The following is a 27,585-nucleotide window of genomic DNA, read 5'->3' as shown; positions in this document are numbered from 1 at the left end:
CCAGATCAGACTCCGCAGGATGAGGGAGCGGAGGAAATCCTTAGTTCAGAGCCCAGCTCTGGGTGGGTAGAAGGAGGCCCCGGGGTAAGTGCCCTCTCTGGGGCATGGGGGAGACATGTTGGTCCCTGAGCCCAGTCACATTTCAGCCTTATTCCAGGCTAACTGAACCAGGGCTCATAACCAATCCTATTGCTGTAGGCGAGCAGCTGCCTACCCCTGTCCCCAGCCTGACCGAGAGCTCTTCTACCCCCAGGAGCTGCTGTCTGTGCCCTGGGAAGGCCTAGTGGGAGCAAGCTGTCTCTGCTGCAGGCTGGAGTTCCATTGCAGTGAGTGGAGCAGACCTGCTGTAGCCAGGGCCGGCTCTGGCTTCTTTGCCGCCCTAGGCAAAAAAGCCACCCGCTGCCCCCATCCCCCAGCGCGGCAGGGGAGGGCGCCAAGCCCTGCCGGGGCTCTCCGCTCTCCCCGGTGGCCAGAGCGCTGGGGGGAGGGTGGCGAGCCCGGACGGGGCTCTCCACTCTCCCAGACCGTCCGGAGCGCCGGGGGGAGGGCGGCTAGCCCGGCCAGAGTGCCAGGAGCAGGGTGGAGAGCCCTGCCGGGGCTCTCCGCTCTCCCTGGTGACCAAAGCACCGGGGGGAGGGTGGAGAGCCCCCGGCGGCCATAGTGCTGGGAGGAGGGCGGAGAGCCCTGCTGGGGCTCTCCGCTCTCCCCAGCGGCCAGAGCGCCGTGGGGAGGGTGGCGAGCCCGGCCGGGGCCCTGCTCTCCCCGACCGGCCGAAGCACCGGGGGGAGGGCGGCGAGCCTGGCTGGGGCCGCTCTCCCCAACTGGCCGGAGCACGGGGGGAGGGCGGTGAGCCCGGCTGGGGCCCCGCCGTGCCGCCCCCCTCCAGGCGCTGCCCCAAGCACATGCTTGGTGGGCTGGTGCCTGGAGCCGGCCCTGGCTGTAGCGCTAGTGAAGCCTGTGGAGTTACACCGGGAATGAATTTGGTCCATTGTTCCCAGTCTATCTGGTCCTGGCTGGGATTTCTTACAAATTGCTGAAACCACAAGGATTTAGTTTGACCTTGCAGTAAGGTCGGCCTGCATTGCCCCAGCACATGGCTCTGAAAGGCAAATCCTAGGTGTACAGTAAATCTCTTTGTATATCTGGCTGATTTCTTCTCAAGAATTCATTTCAGAGGGATTCAATGGCATTGACAGAGATGGCATCTGGTAATTTCATTCCTCATCATCAAGTTGTAGCACTTCATCTTTTGCCCAGGGAAGGTTTGACTTCCATGAACTGCTTTCTGCTGTGATCTGGAAAGCAATGAACTTACACTGATGCAGGACACTGACTGCCCACTAGGATCTAGCTGGCTTAGCAATTATATCAGGGTTCCCCAGCCATACACACAGGGTAATAGCTTCAAGGTTAGTTCAGTGCTACTGTGGGATGCAAATGACCAAAGTCCTCATAGGTCTTGATGAGACTGTTAGTGATGTTTGCCATAAAATTCAATGAAGACAGAGGTTTCTTCTCCTAAGAGATAGCATAGTCATTTAGCAGGCTCCCAGTATATCATTCTGCCCACAGAAAACATCCAGCAAGGGGAAAAATAAAGAGAAAATACATCTTCAAAGACCAGTTGATGTAAATGTGCATTGCTTCCCCATGGCCTGGTGCACAGCTTGTGTAATGACTGTGCGTGTTCCATCATGGTCTGGTGTACAGCTCGTGTAATGCCTGTGCGTGTTCCACCATGGCCTGGTGCACAGCTCGTGTAATGACTGTGCCTGTTCCACCATTGCCTGGTGTACAGCTCATGTAATGACCGTGCGTGTTCCACCATGGCCTGGAGCATAGCTCATGTGATCCATCTATATGGAGTGCAGGGGTTGCACTGACTAAAGTTCTGCTTCCTTTCAGTCACTGTGTTCCAACAGGGCTCATCTATGTGCTTATGAAAGTCCAAATTCTGTCCAGCTGCTCAGTCTATATGGCCCAAGGGATAGACTTCATGAGACAGGCCCCAGGCCAGCGCAGGCTCTATGTTGGCCAGAATCTCTCTCCAAATTCACAAAACTTTACATGGGACCCCAAAGGACCAGAACAAGGGTCATGGCAGGTAAGAAAATGAACTCCAGCCTGGGGCCTGGCTAAAGGGGTGTAGGAGCCTTCCTAGTGCTAAATAGCTGCCAACCTGAGTGCTTGGCAGAGATGGCAGCAGCACCTGAGTGTAGTAGGAAGAGAGCCTGAGATATAAGCCCTTGTATCAGAGGTCTGGCATGAGGCCTGAGCTAAAGTAGTGGGCAAGCTTTGCTGATATAAAGCAAAGTTAGCAAAAGTCAGGCTGTGAGCAAACATCAGGGTCTGCCTGCTTGCAAGTTCACAGAATCCAGCAAGAACAGGGCTGATATTGCAGAAATACACATTCCTAAGAAGTGCTAGGCCCCACCTAGGGAAGTCTCTGTATCTAGCGTGGATGTGTTATTGTAAACATCTCCTTCCCAGACAGGATGCAGCAGTGTAGGAGATGGACCAAGAACTACATGGAGTTGAGCAAGACTGGGCACTGTGGGAGCTTTAACCAGCTGCTGCCAACAGCAGAGCAGAGTGCACATCTTCCTGGACCCCCATGACAAGGGGAGAGGGAGTGTGATGTGGCAGGCCCTGTGTGTGGGTCCATCTGGCTGGTGTGTGTGTGTGTGTGTGTGTGTGTGCGCGCGTGTCTCTCGCTTTCTTGCTGGGTTCTTATCTTCACTAATTCTCTCCTCACTCTGTTAGCCCCTTTTCTTAGCAATCTTGTAAACTCTCTGGCTAAATATATCTGCCCCTCTCCTTCTCCCTCTCTGTCTACAGCTCATCTAGCTGGTTTCTATGGGGCTGGTACAGTGTTTATCTGCTGCTCTCACAATCTGCTTCTCTCCTGCTCGTACACTGCACAGTACCTCCTGTTTCCTGTGAGAGATCGATGGCCAGAGCTCTCTCATCTACAAATGAGGGAAGCCTCACTCCCTGCTTTCGTTCTAAGGTCCCTTTGGGCAGGTCGTCACCTGGAAGGTATGTCTTGAAATGCCCTGTGAGATCCCATTTATTTTGATAGCAGGTCCCTGAGCTATTAGTGTTCTGAACTGCTGTGGAGCAGAGCTCTGAATCAGGGCAGGCTTCTGAGGTGCAGTGCAGGCGCTCATATGTGGGCTGACTGCAGTGAACACATTGCTCTATGATAAGCTATCCTCACTGTTCCATCCCAAGGGGACTGCAGATGAAAGAAACAGATTTCACAATTACAGGAGTAAAAGAGCGAGCTGGGAGCTCTTCAAACAGATGGGTGCTTCGGGCTGTAATAAGCTTGCAGGCAGCACACCTCTCCTCATTCATTTAGCCTGCTGTAGCAGAAAGGACATCCACCTCTTCTCAAACTACACACACACCTTTGTCTTGAGGCTTCAGTCCCGCAAGCTTGCACTGCCCCCATTGAATCAGGAACGGGGTCAATTTGCCACTATCGGGAGCGTCCTTTCTCTCCCATTTGCATCCTGTGACAACAAGGTCCTTGAGTGAAGTGGAACTGGCTCATCAGGACCTTCCAATGGGCCGATTGGAGCCTGGAGCAAGGAAACTGATGTGCTCAAAGTTATCGGGGATCTTTGGCTCACCATGGTGCCTGTGTTCTCTGAGGATGATAAATGTAATATGTTAGAGAGTACCACACTCCTCTGGGGATATCATCTTCCACTGATAAACTCGAAAGAACATAAAAATGGCCATACTGGGTCAGACTAATGGTCCTTTTAGCCCAGTATCCTGTCTTCCAACTTTGACCAGTGCCAGGGGCTTCAGAACAGGGAGGTAATCAAACGATCCATTCCCTGTTGTCCAGTCCCAGCTAATAGCCATTGATGGACCTATCGTCCAGGAGCTTATCTAAATTTTTTGTGACCACAGTTTTACTTTTGCCCTTCACAACATCATCTGGCAAGGAGTTCCAGGTTGACTGTGCATTGTGTGAAGTACTTCCTTATGTTTGTTTTAAACCTTCTGCCTATTAATTTCATGAGATAACCCTGAGTTCTTGTGTTATGTGAAGAGGTGAATAACACTTCCTTATACACTTTCTCCACATAACTCATGATTTTATTGAACTATCTGAATATGAATATGAATTATATGAATATCATGTAGCCCCTTAGTCATCTCTTTTCTAAGCTAAATAGTCCCAGTCTTTTCTATCTCTCCTCATATGGAAGCTGTTCCCTCCCCCTAATCATTTTTGTTGCCCTTTTCTGCACCTTTTCCAATTCTAATGCATCTTTTTTGAGGTGGGGTGAGCAGAACTGCACACAGTATTCAAGGTGTGAACATATCATGGATTTATATAGCGGCATTATGAGATTTACTGTCTGATTATCTATCCTTTTCCTGATGGTTCCTAATATTCTGTTAGCTTTTTTTAACTGCCACTGCACATTGAGTGGATGTTTTCAGAGAACTATCCACAAAGACTCCAAGATCTCTTTCTTGAGTGGTGACAGCTAATTCAGACCCCATCATTTTGTAGGTATAGTTGGGATTATGTTTTCCAATGTGCATTACTTTGTATTTGTCAACAGTGAATTTCATTGGCCATTTTGTTTTCTCATCACCCAGTTTTGGGAGATCCTTCTGTAACTTTTTGTAGTCTGCTTTGTTCTTAACTATTTTAACTCGTGTCACCCACAAATTTTGCCACCTCACTGTTTACCCCCTTTTCCAGATAATTTATGAATACATTGAACAACACAGGTCCCAGTACAGATCCTTAGGGTACTCCACTATTTACCTCTCTCCACTGTGAAAACTGAGCATTTATTCCTACCCTTTGTTTCCTGTCTTTTAACCAGTTACTGATCTATGAGAAGACCTTCCCTCTTATCCCGTAACTGCTTACTTTGCTTAAGAGCCTTTGGAGATGGACCTTGTCAAAGGCTTTCTGAAAGTCCAAGTACAAAACTATATCCACTGGATCACCCTTGTCCACATGTTTGTTAATCCCCTCAAAGAATTTTAATAGATCAGTGAGACATGATTTCCCTTTACAAAAACTGTGTTGACTCTTCCCCAACAAATCGTGTTCTGATAATTCTGTTCTTTACTGTAGTTTCTACCTGTTTGCTCAGTGCTGAAGTTAGGCTGAATGGCCTGTAATCGCCAGGATCGCCTCTGGAACCTTTTTTTAAAAATGCATTTTACATTAGCTATCCTCAATCATCTGGTACAGAGGCTGATTGAGATGACAGCTTACATATCACAGTTAGTAGTTCTGCAATTTCATATCTGAGTCCCTTTGACACTCTTGGGTGAATACCATCTGGACCTGGTGACTTCTTGTTGTTTAATTTATCAATTTGTTCCAAAACCTCCTCTATTGACACCTCAGTCTGAGACAGTTCCTCAGATTTGTCACCTAAAAAGAGTGGCTCAGGTGAGAAGATCTCCCCCACCAGTCTCTGCAGTGAAAACCAATGCAAAGAATTCATTTAGCTTCTCTGTGATGACTCTGTCTTCCTTGAGTGCTTAGCACCTTGATTGACTGTTTGGCAGGCTTCCAGGTTCTGATGTACTTCAAAAAAATTGCTGTTAGTTTTTGTGTCTTTAGCTAACTGCTCTTCAATTTTTTTCTTGGCATGACTTCTTATATTTTTACACTGTCAGAATTATGCTCCTTTCTATATTCCTCAGTATGATTTGACTTCCAATTTTTAAAGGATGTGTCTTTGCTTTTAATAACCATTTTTACTCTGCTTTTAGCCATGGTGGCATTTTTAGTCCTCTTAGGGTATGTCTACACTACGAAATTAGGTCGAATTTATAGAAGCCGGTTTTATAGATATCAGTTTTATACAATCGATTGTGTTTGTCCCCACATAAAATGCTCTAAGTGCATTAAGTCGGCGGACCGCGTCCACAGTACCGAGGCTAGTGTTGACTTCCAGAACGTCGCACTGTGGGTAGCTATCCCACAGTTCCCGCAGTCTCCGCCACCCATTGGAATTCTGGGTTGAGATCCCAATGCCTGATGATGCAAAAACAGTGTCGTGGGGGGTTCTGGGTACATGTCGTCAGGCCCCTCCCCCTCCGTCAAAGCAACGGCAGAAAATCGATTCGCGCCTTTTTACCTGGGTTACCTGTGCAGACAACATACCATGGCAAGCATGGAGCCTGCTCAGCTCAGCTTACCTCACCGTCACCATATGTCATCTGGGTGCCGGCAGACGTGGTACTGCATTGATACACAGCAGCAGCTAATTGCCTTTTGGCAGTGGATGGTGTATTATGATTGATATCCGTCATCGTCCTATTCCTCAGTGAGTTCAATCAGAGGCACCCGGGAAACTTCTTCAGCAGATTGCTTTAAGAAATACTGAACCAAACTTTCCACTCTGGGCATCTGATTCTTCATTTTGTCTCCTGGAGACCCGGCAGTACTATTGAACCATCTTGACGATGATGGCTAGCAGTTGTAATACAGCATTTTCTGCCAAGCACCCAGAAGATGCCGATGGCTATCAGTCATGCTGCACCGTCTGCTGCCAGCTTAAGATGTAAAAAATAGATGGACCAGATTTGTTCTGTATTCATTTGCTTCCCCCTCCCTCCGTGAAATCAACAGCCTGCTAAACCCAGGGTTTTGAGTTCAATCTTTGGGGGGGCCATTCTGTGTGACAGTTGTTTGAATTTCTCCCTGATGCACAGCCACCTTTGTGGATTTTAATTCCCTGTACCTGTATGCCATGTCGTCACTCGCCCCTCCCTCCCTCCCTCCGTCAGACACTAGTTTCGCGCCTTTTTTCAGACCAGACGCCATAGCACTGGGATCATGGAGCCCGCTCAGATCACCACGGCAATTATGAGCACTATGAACACCACGCACATTGTCCTGGAGTATATGCAGAGCCAGAACATGCCAAAGCAAAACCAGGCGAGGAGGCGATTGCAGCGCGGCGACGAGAGTGATGAGGAAATTGACATGGACATAGACCTCTCACAAGATACAGGCCCCAGCAGTGTGCAAATCATGGTGTTACTGGGGCAGGTTCATGCCGTGGAATGCCGATTCTGGGCCCGGGAAACAAGCACAGACTGGTGGGACTGCATCATGTTGCAGGTGTGGGACGATTCCCAGTGGTTGCGAAACTTTTGCATGTGTAAGGGCACTTTCATGGAACTTTGTGACTTGCTTTCCCCTGCCCTGAAGCGCAAGAATACCAGGATGAGAGCAGCCCTCACAGTTGAGAAGCGAGTGGCAATAGCCCTGTGGAAGCTTGCAACGCCAGACAGCTACCGGTCAGTTGGGAATCAATTTGGAGTGGTCAAATCTACTGTGGGGGCTGCTGTGATCCAAGTTGCCAGGGCAATCAAAGACCTGCTGATATCAAGGGTAGTGACTCTGGGAAATGTGCAGGTCATAGTGGATGGCTTTGCTGCAATGGGATTCCCAAACTGTGGTGGGGCGATAGACGGAACCTATATCCCTATCTTGTCACCGGAGCACCAAGCCACAGAGTACATAAACCGCAAGGGGTACTTTTCAATGCTGCTGCAAGCCCTGGTGGATCACAAGCGATGTTTCACCAACATCGTGGGATGGCCGGGAAAGATACATGATGCTCACGTTTTCAGGCACTCTGGTCTGTTTCGAAAGCTGGAGGGAGGGACTTTCTTCCCGGACCAGAAAATAACCGTTGGGGATGTTGAAATGCCTATCGTTATCCCTGGGGACCCAGCCTACCCCTTAATGCCATGGCTCATGATGCCGTACACAGGCAGCCTGGACAGTAGTCAGGACTTCTTCAACTATAGGCTGAGCAAGTGCCGAATGGTGGTGGAATGTGCATTTGGACGTTTAAAAGCCTGCTGGCGCAGCTTACTGACTCGGATAGACCTCAGCGAAACCAATATCCCCATTGTTGTTGTTGCTGCTTGCTCTGCGCTCCACAATATCTGTGAGAGTAAGGGGGAGACATTTATGGCGGGGTGGGAGGTTGATGCAAATTGCCTGGCCGCTGATTATACGCAGCCAGACACCAGGGCGGTTAGAAGAGTACAGCAGGGCACGGTGCGCATCAGAGAAGCTTTGAAAACGAGTTTTGTGACAGCCCAGGCTACGGTGTGAAACTTCTGTTTGTTTCTCCTTGATGAACCCTCCACCCCCGTTCACTCTACTTCCCTGTAAACTAACCACCCTCCCCTCCCCCCTTCGAGCACCGCTTGCAGAGGCAATAAAGTCATTGTTACTTCTCATTCATGCATTCTTTATTAATTCATCACACAACTAGGGGGATAATTGCCAAGGTAGCACAAGAGGGGTGGGGGAGGAGGGAAGGAAAAGGACACACTGCAGTTTAAAACTTTAAAACTTTAACACTTATTGAAGGCCAGCCTTCCGATGCTCGGGCAATCATCTGGGGTGGAGTGACTGGATGGCCGGAGGCCCCCCCACCGTGTTTTTGGGCGTCTGGGTGAGGAGGCAATGGGACTTGGGGAGGAGGGCTGTTGGTTACACAGGGGCTGTAGTGTTGGTCTCTGCTCCTGCTGCCTTTCCTGCAGCTCAACCATACGCTGGAGCATATCAGTTTGATGCTCCAGCAGCCGGAGCATCGACTCTTGTCTTCTGTCAGCAAGCTGATGCCACCTATCCTCTTCAGCCCGCCACTTGCTCTCTTCATCCCGCGATTCAGCCCGCCACCTCTCCTCTCATTCATATTGTGCTTTTTTGCACTCTGACATTGACTGCCTCCACGCATTCTGCTGTGCTCTGTCAGTGTGGGAGGACATCTGGAGCTCCGAGAACATATCATCCCGAGTACGCCATTTTCTCCTTCTAATCTTCGCTAGCCTCTGTGAAGGAGAAATATTTGCAGCTGGTGGAGGAGAAGGGAGAGGTGGTTTAAAAAAGACACATTTTAGAGAACAATGGGTACACTCTTTCACGTTAAATTTTGCTGTTCACATTACACAGCACATGTGCTTTCGTTACAAGGTCACATTTTTCCTCTTATATTGAGGGCCTGCCGGTTTGGTGTGAGAGATCACTCACGCAGTGCCAGGCAACAGATTTCGGCTTGCAGGCAGCCATGGTAAGCGACAGTCTTTTGGCTTTTTTAACCTTCTTAACATGTGGGAATGGTTTCAAACAGCAGCGCCCTCATTTCCCATACCAAGCACCCGTTGGGTTGGCCATTTAAAATAGGTTTGCAATGTAAAAGGAGGGGCTGCGGTTTCCGGGTTAACATGCAGCACAAACCCAAGTACCCCACCCAACCCCCGCACACACACACACCCAATTATCTGGGATGATCACTTCACCCCTCCCCCCTACCGCATGGCTAACAGCGGGGAACATTTCTGTTCAGCCGAGCAGGAACGGGCACCTCTGAATGTCCCCTTAATAAAATCACCCCATTTCAACCAGGTGACCGTGAATGATATCACTCTCCTGAGGATAACAAGGAGAGGTAAGGAATGGATGTTGTCTGCATGCCAGCAAACACCGGACCATACGCTGCCATGCTTTGTTATGCAATGATTCCAGACTACGTGCTACTGACCTGGTTTGGTAAAGTGTCCTACCATGGCGGACGGGACAAGGCAGCCCTCCCCAGAAACCTTTTGCAAAGGCTTTGGGAGTACATGAAGGAGAGCTTTCTGGAGATGTCCCTGGAGGATTTCTGCTCCATCCCCATGCACGTTAACAGACTTTTCCAGTAGCTGTATTGGCCAGGATTGCCACGGCAAATTAATCATTAAAGACGCTTGCTTTTAAACCATGTGTAATATTTACAAAGGTACACTCACCAGAGGTCCCTTGTGTGCCCTCAGGGTCTGGGAGCACGCCTTAGGTGAGTTCGGGGGTTACTGGTTCCAGGTCTAGGGTGATAAACATATCCTGGCTGTTGGGAAAACCGGTTTCTCCGCTTCCTTGCTGTGAGCTATCTTCATTGTCTTCATCATCATCTTCCTCGTACCCCGAACCCGCTTCCCTGTTGCGTGTTTCTCCATTGATGGAGTCAAAGCACACGGTTGGGGTAGTGGTGGCTGCACCCCCTAGCATCACATGCAGCTCTGCGTAGAAGCGGCATGTTTGCGGCTCTGCCCCGGACCTTCCGTTTGCCTCTCTGGCTTTGTGGTAGGCTTGCCTTAGCTCCTTAATTTTCACGCGGCACTGCTGTGCGTCCCTGTTATGGCCTCTGTCCTTCATGGCCTTGGAGACTTTTTCTAATATTTTGCCATTTCGTTTACTGCTATGGAGGTCAGCTAGCACTGATTCATCTCCCCATATCGCAAACAGATCCCGTATCTCCCGTTCGGTCCATGATGGAGCTCTTTTGTGATCCTGGGACTCCATCATGGTTACCTGTGCTGATGAGCTCTGCGTGGTCACCTGTGCTCTCCACGCTGGGCAAACAGGAAATGAAATTCAAAAGTTCGCGGGGCTTTTCCTGTCTACCTGGTCAGTGCATCTGAGTTGAGACTGCTGTCCAGAGCAGTCACAATGAAGCACTGTGGGATAGCTCCCGGAGGCCAATAACGTCATGTTCCGTCCACACTACCCCAAATCCGACCCACAAAGGCCGATTTTAGCGCTAATACCCTCGTTGGAGGTGGAGTAAAGAAACCGGTTTAAAGGGCCCTTTAAGTCGAAAAAAAGGGCTTCGTCATGTGGACGTGTCCAGGCTTAATTCGATTTAATGCTGCTAAAGTCGACCTAAACTCGTAGTGTAGACCAGGACTTACTTTTTTTTATTTGGGGTATATATTTAGTTTGAGAACCTGTATTCTGGTATTTTTAAATAGTTTCCATGCAGTTTGCAGCCATTTCAACCTTGTGATTGATGCTTTTAGTTTCTTTTTTATTAGCTTCCTAATTTTTGTGTAATTTGCCTTTTTGAAGTTAAATGCTAGTGTGGTGGGTTTCTTTGGTGTTTCCCCCTCTATAAAGATATTAAATTCAATTACATTATGCTCACTATTACTGAGTGGTTTAGCTATATTTACCTCCTGGACCAGATCATGTGCTCCACTTAGGACCAGATCAAGAATTGTTTCTCTCCTTATGGGTTCCAGGACAAGGTGCTCCAAGAAAAAGTCATTAATGGTGGCTTGAAATTTTATCTCTGCACCCCTTCCTGAGGTGACCTGTTCCCAGTCAATATGAAGATAGTTGAAAGCCCCCATTATTATGGATTTTTCTGCCTTTGTAGCCTCTGTAATCTCTCTGAGCATTTCATAATCACTATCATCATCATGGTCAGGTGATTGGTAGGTATATTCCTACTGATCTACTCTTAACATTCAAGAATGGAATTTCTATCCAGAGAGATTCTATGATACTGTTTAATTCACTTAAGATTTTTACTTTATTTAACTTGATGTTTTCTTTCATACATAGTGTCACTCCCCACCAGCACAATCCACTGTATCATTGATATATTTTCACATTGGCAGTACTGTGTCCCATTGATTATCCACATTCTACCAAGTTTCTGTAGTGCTATTATGTCAATATGTTCACTTAATGCTAGGCACTTTAATTCACCCATTTTACTATTTAGACTTCTAGCATTTGTATATAAGCTCTTGTACATTTTGTCAATATTCAGTTGATTGCCTTCATGTGTTATATTTAAATAGGACTCCTTTATGTATTGCTGTTCTCACTAGCTATTACCTGGACTTTACCAACTTCTTTCCTATTCTCTTTATTAGGATATAGAGTTCTCCCTTTAATAAATTCATCCCTAATGGATGTCAGCACCTGAACGGTGTGCTCCTCCATACCTGTAGGCTTTCTTCCAGCCTTTAGTTTAAAAACTCCTCTGTGACTTTTTTAATTTTACATGCCAGCAATCTGGTGCCATTTCAGTTTAGTTGTAACCTATCTTTCCTGTATAGGCTCTTCCTTTCCCCAAAGGTTCCTAATAAACTAAAACCCTCCTCTGAACATGATCGTATCATCCATGCACTGGGACCCTACAGTTCTGCCTGTCTAACTAGCCCTGTGTGTGAAACTAGAAGCATTTCAGAGAATGCTACCAAGGAGGTCCTGAACTTTAAAGTCTGATCTAGCAGCCTAAATTTGGCCTCCAGTACCTCTTTCCTACCTTTCCCTCTGTCCTTGATTCCTACATGTACCATGACCACTGGCTCCTCCCTAGCACTGCACATATAAGTCTGTTTAGCCATGTCATGAGATGTGCAACCTTTGCACCCATAAGCAATTCTTCATGCAGTTCTCCCAGTTATCACAAACCCAACTCTCTATATTTCTAATAATTGAATCCCCCATTACTATCACCTGTCTCTTTCTAGTAACTGGGGTTCCCTCCCCCAGAGGGGTATCCTCAGTGCAAGAGCTACCGTGACCTCATCTGGAAGGAGGATCCCAATAATGGGATTGTTTCCCTCCACTCCAGCTTGATGTTCTCCTTCCCTGAGACGTTCATCCTCCTCAACAGTCCAGAGGCTGTCAGACCAGGGGTGGAACCATTCTACTGTGTCCCTGATACAACATTCAGGGTGATAGCTGTGACGGGTTCCCCCCAGAGTGCAATCTGGAATTGGGGTACCACTGAGGCCCCTGATCCACCAGCCTGGGCTCCCTCTTACACTGTACTGCTGTGACAAATTGAAAAGCCCTCCAGGCTCCAGCCTGCACTTTCACCAGCATACATACCAGTAGGGACACACCCTGCTGCAGTTACATGCAGACACTCTGACCCGCCCCTGCATGGGAAGGCTACAGCTAGGGCAGCAACCAGCTCCTCAGGCATTCACACCATCTGGACTATAAACCCAAAATTATACAGTTTTGTGCTGCACAGGGAACTGTACGGCATAAGCTCATAAAATTCGCCCCCTCCCTCAATGTGGCAAGGAATACGCAACAGCCTTTGCCCCTGAGTTATGATTCCCACACACTGGTTTAGATAAACAAAAATAAGTTTATTAACTACAAAATATAGATTTTAAGTGATTATAAGTGAGAGCAAACAGATCAAGGCAGATTACCTGGCAAATAAACAAAAAACACAAACTAAGCTTAATATACTACATATATCAGATATGTATAGCTGATTCTTACCCTAAGAGATGATACAAGCAGGCTGCAGATTATTACAGCTTGGAATCCCCAGGTGTTCCATTCACAGGCTAAAAATGCCTTTAGCCTGGGTCCAGTACTTCCCCCAGTTCAGTCTTTGTTCCTCAGGTATTTCCAGGTGTGTTGTTGTAGTGGGTATCAAGTGAGATACCATCATGATTTCATTTCCCCCTTTTATATCTTCTTCCCACTTGCTGGAAAGCTCTTTTGCTGTGACCTGTGTCAAACAGTTCCCATTGTGTAGTGCTATCTCTGAGAGGTTTCTATTGTATACAGTTCCTGGAGTAATCCTTGTTCTTGTGGGCATTTCCTCAGTAAGCCATTAACATTGTTTGGCCTTTTTACTGTTGTACCTGAAAGGCTGCTTGTGGGTGTTTTCAACCTCACAACATGTTTCAGTAACATATACATAGCCAAACTTCAAAACTGCATATACAACGCTAGCACATACAATCCAACAAGAGATTACTGTCTAGCAGATCAAGACTTCTAGAATGATACCTCACAAGGCATACTTTGTACAAAACATATCCTAATTACATGACAGAGGTGAATATTGGGGTGCCAGGGTGTCACAGTAACATTCAGCTAAGCTGAACTGGGTCTTGCTGAAAGTTTGAGCCACTTGGGAGACTGAATTTTATCAGGATACATTTGAGGTGGGCCAGTTCTAGAGACCAGAGCCTCCCATCTGCCTGTAATCACACATGCTCTGCTGAGGGCCAGTCAACTGCAGATAGGGGCCCAGCATTGGCAGCAGGGAAACAGAGAGCAATGGCAATTATCAAGAGAATGGCAGCAACATCTTCTCAAGAGAAACCTGCAAGCCTAGCAAATAGAATGCTTGGTGTGCCCATCCCCTTGGCTTTCGCTCGTGGGCATCAGGAAAATCAGAGGGTTCCTTGCAAAGGAACACTGTGACACACTGTACCTCAGGGGAACACCCTGCACCTGCATGTTCATCCTTATCATATGATTGTGTGGTATCCAATGCAAAGTTTGTCATGTCAGGTGTCTTTGGAAGGCTCATGATGCACTGACCATTGTTGTTTTAGTAATGTTATAGGTTGTAATTTCATGTATATAGTTATGAGGCTGGGTCCTGCTCTGGGCAACAAAGCCCGTGAAAAGGCAACACTCCCTTTCCATCAGAATTTCCCCCTCGGCCCCTGGACTGGACATAGAAGTGACCACTCCTGAGAACTCAGGATGTCTGGTGTGGGTTACACGCACGAACCCACCATTATATGTGATATGCGCCACATTTCCCTGGTGTCCGAGACCATGAGCTCAAGGGAGTGGGAGGAGCCCACCTCCATCATGTTCCTCATCTTGTGTAATGAATTGCACCACATCCCACTAGGCTGTGCTCTGCCCCCAGGGAAGGCAATGGAGCAACAGCTGAGGATCCTGTCCCAGATATCCCCAGCAGTGCATCCCACCTCCCTAACCTTTGGCATCTGGAGCAGAAAGGGGGTGTGGCTGAGGTACTGCTGCAAGCTCCAGCCAGTCATGTCCAGCACATTGAGAGGGAGAGATCAGGGGGAGAAGGAGGGGGAAGGGAGGGTCCAGAGCCTGCACATATCAACCCAGGGAAGCAGGGTCATATAACACCCTCCCTGCTCCCCTCAACCCCCACCTCATGTAGATCTTGCAGCAGGAGAGTCGGGCCAGTATATGATCTTTGGCAACTGCACATTCTGAGTGTACCAGGCTATGGGTGCAGTACAGCTGGCCCTGCTGCAGCCTGTCCCTGCTTCTCCCCACCCAGTTCCCTACCCACACTGGGTGCACGTGCATGCAACAGAGTCAGATGTGCCTGTTGTGAGAGGGGCTGGCATTCCCACCATCCTTCCTGAGCCAACAAAGGTGAGCGCCAGTGACACAGATGCCAGCTCTACTGTCAGCGTGGCAGAGTGCCCTGGGCTACGGGGTGGCTGACATAGACATGGGCAAGGCAGGGAGGGCAGAGTGTACCACAGCAAACGCCAGCAGTCAAGAGTAGGCAGGATCTCTCCTTGACTGCATGTGCTGCCCAGCAGGGCCAGCAGCAGCTGAGGCCTGCTCTCTGTCTTCTGCCCCAGCAGGATCCCACTGCTGTCCCTGTGAGCACCGAGTGAATGGCCTAAGGATGAGTACCTCTCCCATCCAGGCTGCTGCTGCTCCCAAGGGGGGAACAAGAAATGCACAAACAACAACAGCTGCAGCCCTTCAGTCAGTACAGGGGCTGCTACTTGCACCCCCAGGTGCATTACATGTCACCCAAGCCGCCTCTGGGCCCTGGCAGTAGGTCCCCTTTCCTCGCTGATGTAATCCCACCCACCCCATCCCGCGCTGTCCTGGCACTGACATAGGCTCCGCTTCCATGGCCTGCAGCTTGCTGGCTGCATTTGGTGTCAGAGATCTGCAGTTCAGGGCAGCCAAGGCAGCTGGGTCTCTTTATGGCACTTCAGCATGGTGTCGGAGCATGTCATGTGCACCCATGGGCCTGCCCTGGCAGCATGCAGCAGGCAGGGCCTCAGTGGGACTGTTCTGACCGTTTGCAGGTGGGGAGCTGAGGCCTGGAGGGACTGCCTGTCCCCAGCCCAGCACCTGCTGAGGTTGCTTACTCCTGGGCCAAGCTGGCTGTATAACTAAGTAACAAGCCTCACCCCCCTACTCCTCCGGGGATATTAGGATCTAATCCATTAGGTGCCAAGGCATGTCATTATTAGACCTTAACGCATTCCCCAGAGTGACACAGGAGGAATAAAATGGTAATTCCTAAAACAAAGAAAAAAATACCCCAAATAGCCTCTCCTTAGGTGTAAGCACTTTGGGGCAGGGACCATCCTTTGAGAGAGAGAGAGAGAGAGAGTGTGCATGCGAGTATGTGCATGAGTGTGTGTGTATGAGTGAGTGCATGTGTGTCTGTACAATGCCTTTCACAACATGAAACAACCTTCACCAAAGTGTTTCACACACTAGAAGAGAGTGATTAAATATAGGAATAAATAAAATAACTGGAACACATCTGCCCATGCCTACTGTGCTTTGAGGTCTTCTCCTCCCTTTTCTTCCCTTGTGTCTCTCTTAGTTGTTCCCCAAACTCTAACTTGCTGTTTGCTTTTAACCAGCTCCATCATTTTTATCTAATCCCCTTGCGCTGAGCACAGTGCAAACCCACAGTCAATGAGAGACCTGCTCACACATCTGCCCGTCCTTCTCGTCTCTCTGCTAGGCCCACAGCATCACCCCTACCATTTAATCATTGCAATTGCTCTTCTGTCAGCTCCCTCCAGCTGCTCGACATCTTTCTGGCATTCTGGTGCTCAAAACTGACTGCAGTATTCCAAGTGCACTCTCTACTCCTGGGGGAATTATGTGCTACTGCGCATGCACAGAATTTATATCCCCCACAGATTTCTTTGCTTCCCCACAGAAAAATGACTTTCTGATGGGGAAGCAAAGGAAAGCCACAGGAGCAGTCATGCGACCCTACCTAACAGTATGTTTTGGGTGCCCACAGCAGCTGGCAGAGAAGTAAATCACTGTAGGGCAGGGGGCGGGACTGGGGAAGACCCGGCTGGTGGCTCGTATCCTGTGCCAGGCTCAGCTCCTAGTCCTGGCTGGGCTGGGGAGGACAGGATTTCCTCTTCCCCTGCACAGCATCGGGGGCTGAGTCAGACCCACCCTCAGATTTCTCCCCCAGCTGCAGGAATATCTGCAAATTCCCTCCCCCCCACACTGTTTCCTGCACCCATCACTCCTCAGCTGCAGTGGGAGGGATCTGCACCCCATCCACTCAACCACTGTGCATCCAGACCCCTGCATACCCAAACCCTCCTGCTGAGCCTCACACCCGCCACACCCAGAACCCCCCTAAGGAGCCCTACTCCCCTGCACCTAGACCACCCCGATGAGCCACCCGCACCCAGATCCCCACCCCACCGAGCTCCAACCAGTTACACCTGGATCCCCACCCCACTGAGCCCCACTCCCCAGAATCTGGACCCTTCCACTGAGACCCCCACACCCAGACCCCCTGCTGAGCTCTATCGCCCCCATAGCCCTTCCTGCTGAGCCCCAACCACCTTCACCTGCATCTCCCCTGCAGCATCCTATTACCATTGCACCCAGAACCCCCCAACAAGTCCCTGTGCAGCCAGATCCCCTGCACACCTGGATCCCTCACTGAGCCACCCACACCCAAATAGCCCCACACAGAACCCTCTCAATCCACACCTGGATCCCCCCACACTAAGCCTCTTCACACTTGGATCCTACTGAGCTGAGCCTGTCTGCCCACACCTGGGTGCACCTGGCACGGAGGGGCAGGGGACTGGGGTTTTTCTGGGGCAGGCCTTGTCCTTGGGTGCAGCCTCATGGCTGAGTATGTCCCCCGGGGAGAGCTGCAGAGTGATCTTCCACTTCTGTGGCCTGTGCTCTCCACTGCCATGCTGGAGACTCCACATTTATTTGACAAAAAACATTTGCAGGATTTTAAAATATTGTGTGCAGAATTTTTAATTTTTTGGCACAGTATTTTTAATTTTTTGGCACAGAATGCCCTCAGGAGTAAATCTCACCAGAGTCATATTACAGAACAGGAAGGTAACAGGCCCTGTTAAGGAATGTCTCTGTATATGCAGCCCACAGCAGCACTGACTGCAAACTCAGAGCTCCTGTGCTGAGCTCAATTACCCTGAGGATACTGCTCCCCAGATGTCTCACTCCTCTTGAATTCTGGGCTATGGGTTCTTTTTCTATGATGCAGGAACACATCCCTCCAGACTGACTTTTGTTCTATTATTTTCTACCCAGAGTTCTAATCCATCTAGGTATCTTTCTATTTTAATCCTCTGTCCTCAATGGAGTAAACCCCTCCCAGTTTTGCATCAGTTACAAATGTAATGGAGATGCTGTTCACCTTCCTTTTCCAGTCCATTACAGTTCCATCAGGCCAGAGCAAGCACCTGTCATACACCTCGGAGGGTTGCTGGATCTGTCCAGGAACACTGACCCTCCTGAGACCTTTCTACAGATGAGACAGGTGGCCCCTCAGTCCAAACCACAAACCCACGTCCTTCTATTCTTGATGTTTGGGAAACTTCCTTTATCAGAAAGGCTGCAGACTGTGGGTATCTCTACACAGCAATTGGGCAATATATTTGCAGCCTGTGTAGATACACCCTGTGTGCTGAGTCACCACTAACCAGCCAACCTCACTGCCAGCAAATTCAGCTAAGTGCCCTTGCATGAGTACCATGCTGAGCTGTAGCCCATCGTTCCTGGGTACCCTCCTCCCCCTATAGCCCAGCATTCCTTGGCACCCACCTCTCCCAACAGCTCAGCATTCCTGGGCACTCTCCCCCACTTACAGCCCAACATTCCCAAGCACCCATCTCCCCCTACAACCCAGAGTTCCTGGGGACCCTCCTCACTCTACAGTCCAGAGTTCCTGGGGACTCTCCTCACCTTACAGCCCAGTGTTCCTGGGCACCATCCCTGCCTCACAGCCCAGTGTTACCGAGCACCGTCCTCACCCTACAGCCCAGTGTTCCTGGGCACCATCCCTGCCTTACAGCTCAGTATTCCTGAGCACACATACATCCCCTACAGCACAGCATTCCCGGGCACCCTCCTCCCCCTACAGCTCAGCATTCTGGGTCACTCTCCTCACCCTACAGCCAGCCCAGTGTTCCTGGGTACCCTCCTCCTCCTACAGCCCAGCATTCCCGGGCACCCACTTCACTGTACAGCCCAGCATTCCCGGGAACCCACCTCACTGTACAGCCCAGCATTCCTGGGCACCCTCCTCCCCCTACAGTCCAGCATTCCCAGGAATCCTCCTTCCCCTACAGCTCAGCATTCCTGGGCACCCTCCTCCCCCTACAGATCAGCATTCCTGGACACCGTCCTCCCCCTACAGCTCAGCATTCCCAGGAATCCTCCTCCCCCTACAGCTCAGCATTCCTGGGCACCCTCCTCACTCTCCAGCCCAGCATTCCTGGACACCCTTCTCCCCCTACAGCTCAGCATTCCTGGGCACCCTCCTCCCCCTACAGCTCAGCATTCCGGGGCACCGTCCTCCCCGTACAGCTCAGCATTCCCAGGAATCCTCCTCCCCCTACAGCTCAGCATTCCTGGGCACCCTCCTCACTCTCCAGCCCAGCATTCCCAGGAATCCTCTTCCCCTTACAGCACAGCATTCCAGGGCACTCTCCTCACCCTACAGCCAGCCCAGAGTTCCCGGGCACCTTCCTCGTCCTACAGCCCAGAATTCCCTGGCACCCTCCTCCCCCTACAGCCCAGTGTTCCAAAGAATCCTCCTCCCCCTACAGCCCATGTCACGGAGTGTGGGGGGACTCAGGGCCCTGCACCCCGGCTTCCTGCGATTCACCATGACTCTCAGCCAGCCAGTAAAGCAAAAGGTTTATTTAGATGACAGGAACACAGTCCAAGACAGGTCTTGCAGGCACAGACAACAGGATCCCCCCTCAGTTAGGTCCATCTTGGGGTCCTCGGGCACCCCAGCCCCCTTGGGAGGTCAGAGCCCCATCTGCCTCCCAGCCATATCACCAGCCAGCTCCTGAAAACTCTCCCTTCAGTGACCCCTCCCACAGCCTTTGTCCAGTTTCCCGGGCAAAGGTGTCACCTGGCCTCTAACCCCTTCCTGGGTTCTCATGTTACATGCTCAGGTATTCTCCGTCGGTCAGTCTCCCATCCCCCAGTGCAGACTATCCTAGCCACACTCCCCTGTCAGCATTCAAAGACCACTGTCAAGGCTGCTTCCCCACTTTGAACTTTAGGGTACAAATGTGGGGGCCTGCATGAAAACTTCTAAGCTTAACTACCAGCTTAGATCTGGTCCGCTGCCACCATCCCAAAGCTAATTCCCTTCCCTGGGTAGCCTTGACATACCTTCACCAATTCCCTGGTGAATACAGATCCAAACCCCTTGGATCTTAAAACAAGGAAAAATCAATCAGGTTCTTAAAAAGAAGGCTTTTAATTAAAGAAAAAGGTAAAAATCCTCTCTGTAAAATCAGGATGGAAAAATAACTTTACAGAGTAATCAAACTTAAAGAGCTCAGAGGACCCCCCTCTAGCCTTAGGTTCAAAGTACAGCAAACAGAGATAAACACTCTAGTAAAAGGTACATTTACAAGTTGAGAAAACAAAGATAAACTAAGACGCCTTGCCTGGCTGTTTACTTACAAGTTTGAAATATGAGAGACTTGTTCAGAAATATTTGGAGAACCTGGATTGATGTCTGGTCCCTCTCAGTCCCAAGAGCAAACAACTTCCCAAACAAAGAGCACAAACAAAAGCCTTCCCCCCCCCCCAAGATTTGAAAGTATCTTGTCCCCTTATTGGCCCTTTGGGTCAGGTGTCAGCCAGGTTACCTGAGCTTCTTAGCCCTTTACAGGTAAAAGGATTTTGGAGTCTCTGGCCAGGAGGGATTTTATAGTACTGTACACCGGAGAGCTGTTACCCTTCCCTTTATAGTTATGACAACCACAGTAAGAACAGGCTCAGTTCGTCACATCTCTCCCGCCTTCGAGACCAAACTGAGCGGGGTCACTTTAGCCAGTGACCCGGGGAAGTTCGAACCTACCCCTGTTCCCGTGGATGCCCTAGCATCCCTCCCATTCCTTGGTGAGAATTACACCAGGCCCTTACAGTTTCACGCCCCCCCCCCCTTAGGTCAGGGTTGCTCGATGGCACTCGTAGTTCGCATGTGGGAAGGTTTATGCGGCCTGTGCCCTTTTCCCACTCCAATACCCCTGGGGTTCCAACTGGGCTGGGGTCTTCTCCCAGCATTCCAGTCTGGAGGTCGGTGATTTGGGCTCTCTTGGTTCAGAGCCCCCCTTTGAACCTTGGCCACCCTCTGGAAAGGCTCCTCTATGCTGGACAAGGGTCCTAAAGCCGTTTTCCCCTTGTCCCGGGCCTTCCTCCCCCTCTAACAGGGATCACAGGATCGGCAGTATTGTCGGACAGTAACAAAGACCCCAGGCCAGTAAAAGCTCCATAGCAGCCTCTGCTGGGTATGCCAGGTTCCCTGGTGCCCTGAGAGGGGAATGTCATGGGCCTGGTACAGCAGCTGGCAGCGATACTTGTGGGGTACCACCAGCTGCCTCCTGATCCCCCCTGACTCCATTTTTCCTGGGGGAGCCCATTCTCGGTACAGGAACCCTTTCTCCCACAGGAACCTTTTCCAGCCACCTCTCCCCATGGTCTGTACCGCACTGGGGTCGGCCAGGTCCCTTATCTTTCGCAAGGAGGGATCTTTCTGCAACTCGGCCTGGAACTCAGCAGCTGGGACAGGGATGGCCACCTGCTCTCTCGCGCCGGCTGGGTCTGAAGCCGCAGCCTCCCTTAGCCGTATCCCTGGGTGTTCCCTTCCCACCAGGTTAGGGTCCTGTGCCTCAGGCAAGGCACCCTCCCCAAGGTCAGGGCGCAGTGCCTCTCGCCGGCTCTGACTACGGGTCACAACCAGGGCACCCTGGGGGTTGCTTGGCCAGTCCTCCAGGTCCCCCCCCATCAACACCTCAATGGGCAAATACGGGTGTACCCCCACATCCTTGGGGCCCTTCAGGTGTACCCTTGCCACAGGTACCTTGAATGGGGTCCCACCCACCCCCGTCAGGGTCAGGTAGGTGTCGGGCACCATCCGATCTGGGGCCACCACCTCGGGCCGGGCAAGCATCACCTCTGCACCGGTATCCCAGTATCCATTGACCTTCCTCCCATCCACCTCCAGGGGAACAAGGTACTCTCTCCGGAGGGACAGCCCCGCGCCCACCGTATAAACCAAAAACCCTGAGTCTGGAGCATCCAGCCCCCCAGAGGAGCTGGCCTGGAGCTCTCCTCCCTCCTTAGCAGCCCCTCCTCTGCCAGCCCCCCTTCCCTGGGAATGCTGCCTCTCGCCCAGCTGGGTCTCTACCCAGTCAGCCCTCTGTGGGTTTGGTCTGCTCAGTCTGTCCCTGAGCCTGGGGCACAGGGCCCGTATGTGGCCTCTCTGGCCACAGTGATAGCAGCCCATGTCCCGTGGGTCCCCTCGAGCGGGTCGGATGGACCTGACACTGGATGTTCCCCTTTGGTGGGGGTTCTCCATATTTCCCCGCTGGGAGGTCTCAGGGTCACTCTCTCTGTGAGTTGTGGCAGGTCTGCTCCTTTGGGACTCTTCCCTGTTATCCCCTGCCCAGTTGTTCACAAACCTTCAGCGACCCCTCCCACAGCCTTTGTTCAGTTTCCCAGGCAAAGGTGTCACCTGGCCTCTAACCCCTTCCTGGGTTCTCATGTTACATGCTCAGGTATTCTCCGTCGGTCAGTCTCCCATCCCCCAGTGCAGACTATCCTAGCCACACTCCCCTGTCAGCATTCAAAGACCACAGTAAGAACAGTCCCAGTTCATCACAGCCCAGCATTACCAGGCACCCTCCTCATCCTACAGGCCAATGTTCCTGGGCACCCTCCTCATTCTACAGCCCAGTATTACCGGGCACCCTCCTCGCCCTACATCCCAGCATTCCTGTGCACCCTCTTCACCCTCCAGCCCAGCGTTCCTGGGCACCCTCCTCACCACTACTGCATACAATAGTCTAGGTGAGGTCTCACCAGTGCCTTGTGTAATGGTACTAACACTTCCCTGTCTCTACTGAAAATACCTTGCCTGATGCATTCTAGGACTGCAATAGCCTTTTTCATGGTCACATCACATTGGCAACTCAGTGATCCTGTGATCAATCAATATACACAATACACACTCCTGGGGGCTATGAGTCTAGGTGGGCTTGTTCCTCTCTGAGGAAGAGATGGCCATTGGAAAATGACAGTGCTGATGATTAAACATGTGAGTTTGTCACGGAGGTCACGGAAGTCACATGACTTTCTGGGACTTCTGGGACTTCTGCAGCAGCTGATGCATGAGTTTGGATGTGCGAGGGGGCTCTGGGCAGAGGCAGGGGGTTGGGGCATGGGAGGGGTGAGGGCTCTGGGTGGTGCTTATCTTGGGGGGGCTCCCTGGAAGTGCTGATATCCCTCGGCTCCTAGGTCGAGGCGTGGCCGGAAGGCTCTGCACGTTGCCTCCACCTGCAGGCACCACCCCAACAGCTCCCATTGCCTGCGGTTCCTCACCAATGTGGGGAGCTGCGGAATCGGCGCTCAGGGTGGAGGCAGCGTGCAGAGCTGCCTGGCTGCGCCTCCGTCTAGGAGCTGAGGGAGGGGGATGTCACCGCTTCTGGGGAGATGCGGATCCAGGTAGGGAGCCTGCCAGACCCGCCAACTCCTGCCCCCAGCACCAGCGGGGGTCCTGGGCCACAAATTTTTGTTTACTGCCTCTGACCTGTCCCTGACTTTTACTAAAAATAGCCATGTCTAATACGTAGCCTTATTGATGATGCATGAATCAGACCACAGCCCAGCTGCCCCTCCTGGAGCCATGCTGGCTCTGCAGGGCCACAGGAGTAACAGGGAGTCGGCAACCTTTCAGAAGTGGTGTGTCAAGTCTTCATTTAGTCACTCTAATTTAAGGTTTCGCGTGCCAGTAATACATTTTAATGTTTTTAGAAGGTCTCTTTCTATAAGTCTATAATATATAACTAAACTATTGTTGTATGTAAAGTAAATAAGGTTTTTAAAATGTTTAAGAAGCTTCATTTAAAATTAAATTAAAATGCAGAGCCCCCTGGACCGGTGGCCAGGACCCGGGCAGTGTGAGTGCCACTGAAAATCAGCTTACATGCTGCCTTTGGCATGCCTGCAATAGGTTGCCTACCCATGGAGTATAGCCTGACATAGAGCCTTCACCACCATGAGCCTGGTACCCGGTACAGGGAGCAGTCACTCTTTTTACCATCATCCCTCTGATGCTGACTGCATTTGCAAGCATACTGACATTTGCTTCCTGAGCTGTTTTCCCTTCCCAGAGGCACCAGCTGGATGTGCCGCTGAGACTCTGCCAGAGTCAGAGTCACAGGCTGGCTGGGGAAGTGTGCAGGCCCCTCCTCCCCACCTGAAATTCCATGTCTGCTTGAAAGGTGTTTGGAGAAGGAACGGGCTGTGCAAGGTGAACCTCTGCAGTGAGGAGATTAGAGCTTATGTTTGTTTCTCTCCTTCAAAGGAATGATTTCATTTTTTTAGAAATCATAGTTCCTTCTAAAATCCCTGGTACAAACTCTTCCAAGGCTCCAGCCTCCCTTATCAGACTCTGCATTACAGTGTCTGCCAAGGATGCAGGTGTTAACTCTTTGCTGTCTACACTGCAATTAATAACCTACGGAGGGCCCATGCCAGGTGACTCAGGCTCATGAGGTTTGGGCTAAGGGGCTGTTTAATTGCAGTGATTCAGGTTCAGGCAGGAGCCTGAGCTCTAGGATCCTGCAATGTGGGAGGGTCCTAGAGCTTGGGTTGCATTTACACAGCAATTACAGAACCCCTTAGCCCAAGTCCTGGGAGTCGGAGTCAGCTGGCACAGGCCAGCCATGGGTTTTTATAACTGTAGTGTAGGAATATCCTTTAACACTATTTGTGCTTTCTCTGCTGGTGCAGGCTCCTGTGCTCAGAGAAGCCAGGATAGAATGCTGCGATTAACATCTGGGCCCCCAGAAGTTGTCAGAGGTTACCTACAAATATAGAGCATTAGCAGGGTGACTGAGAGGGTGCCCGGAAATGCTGGGCTGCAGGGTGAGGAGAGTGCTCAGGAATGCTAGGCTCTAGGGGGAAGAGAGTGCCCAAGAACGCTGGGCTGTAGAGGGAGGAAGGTGCCAGGTAATGCTTGGCTGTAGTGCGAGGAGGGTGCCTGGAAACTCTGGGTTGTAGGGTGAGGAGGGTGCCCATAAATGTTGGTCTGTAAAGTTCAGAGGGTGCCTGGGAATGCTGGGCTGTAGGACAAGGAGGTTGCCTGGTAATGTAAGGCAAGGAAGGTGTTCAGTAACACTGGGTTGTAGGGTGAGTAGGGTGCCCAGGAACGGCTGGGCTGTAAGGCGAGGAGGGTGCTGGTAACACTGGACTGTAGGGCGAGGCGGGTGCCTGGTAATGCTGGGCTGTAGGGCGCCCAGGAACACTGGGCTGTAGGGTGAGGAGAGTGCCCCGAATTGCTGGGCTGTATTGCGAGGAGTTTGCCCTGTAACACTGGGCTGTAGGGGGAGGAGGGTGCGTAGGAACACTGGGCTGTAGGGGAAGGAGGGTTTCAAGGAACTTTGGGGTGTAGGATGAGAAGTGTGCCTGGGATCACTGAGTTGTAGGGGTAGAAAGATGCCCAGGAACACTGGGCTATACAGTGATGAATTCAAAGTGGGACAGGTATAGAGAAGGGCTAATAGGATGATCCGGGGAATGGAAAACCTACTTTATGTGAGGAGACTCAAAGAGGTATAGCCTAACCAAACGAAGGCTGAGGGGAGATATGTAAATACATCAGATGGATACACACCAGGGAGGAAGAGGAGTTATTTAAGTTAAGAGCCAATGTGGACACAAGAATAAATGGATATAAACTGGCCAGCAACAAATTTAGGCTTGAAATTAGACAAAGGTTTCCAACCATCATAAAAATGAAATTCTGGAACAGCCTTCCAAGGGGAGCAATGTGGGCCAAAAATTGCCTACAATGGCATGTAGCCGATTTGTGACTGCTAGAAGCAAATATCTCCAACGGCTATTGATTGGACACTAGATGTGGAGGGCTCTGAATTACTACAGAGAATTCTTTCCCAGGTGTCTGGATGGTGGTCTTGCCCACATGCCCAGGGTCTAACTGATCACCATATTTGGGGTCAGGAAGGAATTTTCCCCCAGGTCAAATTGGCAGAAACACTGGAGGGGAGGAGGGTTCGCCTCTGTCTGTAGCATGGGGCATGGGTCACTTGCAGGTTTTAACTAGAGTAAATGGTGGATTCCCTGGATCTTGAAGTCTTTAAATCATGATTTGAGGATTTCAGTAACTCAGCCAGAGGCTAGGGGTCTATCACAGGAGTGGGTGGGTGAGGTTCTGTGGCCTGTGATGTGCTGCAGGTCAGACTGATGCTCATGATGATACTCATGTGATACCAGACACCTCTGTGACTTGGGGAACCAGGGTGCAGTATCCAGCTTGACTCATGAAAGACACCCCCCCCCCCCCAGCCTCTGCTTAAACCAAAACCCATTAGAGGAAAAAACTTGCAGAGAGCAGTGAAGGGCGTTGGGAGACACGCCTAGACCCCTCCTGACAAGGGTGATAAGATTAAGACATCTCCATTAGCATACAGAATGGAGAGCAGAGACAACTCCCCTAGCCTCATCTGCATGAAAGATGGGACAGGAAGACATATCAATTTACATACAGAATGGAGAACAGAGAACCACACTGAATTCTGGGATCAGAAAAAGCAGGGAAGCACTGCATCATGGGAATCTCTGCTCCCGATGCTAATGAACCTATGTCTGCACACACCCAGCTCAGCAATTATCAGACCAATTCTAGTAATGAATCCTTAATTGATATCCAAATACTGAAGCAGCCTAGTTGCATTGTGAGTTCCCTGGAAGAAAACACCACCCATAGCCAAGAGTGATCAGCTCATATTGTCTAGTCTAAAGAAAACCCTTGAGTCATCAGCTCACCTATAAACAAATCTAGTGTTCTCCCTTGAACAATTGTATTTTCTCTACAAAAATCCTATTCACCCTCTAGTCAGGGTTCTGATGCTTAGATCCAAACTATGCATCAGTTCCACTGGAACTCCATCTTCTCCTGACTGATCATGTTGGGGGCTCTGCCTGTCTCCAGCACTCAGGACCCTCTGCTACCACCATGATCTGGGAACCCCGACCATGGAGTGGGTGAGATCCCCCTTCTTTCTCTCTCTCTGTTTTCCTTTCTACCTTAGGTATTAACCTTTAATAATGTATGTTATGTTGGTTTAGCCCTCCTTGTGTAGTTATCACTATTATTCAATAAATAACTTTTATGGTTAACTTGGTTGCTTCTCTCTCTCTTGCTGAACTTTACTCTTTTGTGTTTTTAGCTTCCCCCATTCACTGTACAGCAACGCTTCTTTTACCTAAGCTAAAGATCCCTGCAGCGCCCAAAATACTGTCGGGTTTGCTCATCAAGTAGGTTACTTAGGGTTACCATATGTCCGGGTTTCCGGGGAATTTGTAAAAAGCTAAAAATGTGGGGATTTCCCCCCGGATGGCTATTTAAAGACCCAAAAGCGGCTGACAGGGCAGCCGCGCTGGCGGAAAGCTGTACCGGGAGCAGCATGGAGTGGCTGTGAGAGGTGGGTGCGGGTGGCCCGACTCCCCCTGCCTGGGGCTCCCCTTGCCCGCCATGGGGCGTGGGCTCCTCTGCAGCACTGCCCGCCGCGGGGCTGGGGCTCTCCCGAGGCTCTGCCCTGCACATGCCCAGCACTCCCGGGGCTGCTCCTTCCTCCCCGGAGTGGCCCCAGATTCCCTCCCCTGAGGGTTTGGATTCCTGCTGTGGCTTGCGCCCCTCT

Source organism: Chrysemys picta, chromosome 8, assembly GCF_011386835.1.
Source record: "Chrysemys picta bellii isolate R12L10 chromosome 8, ASM1138683v2, whole genome shotgun sequence".
Lineage (NCBI taxonomy): Eukaryota > Metazoa > Chordata > Testudines > Emydidae > Chrysemys > Chrysemys picta.
This window is presented reverse-complemented; position numbering follows the sequence as displayed.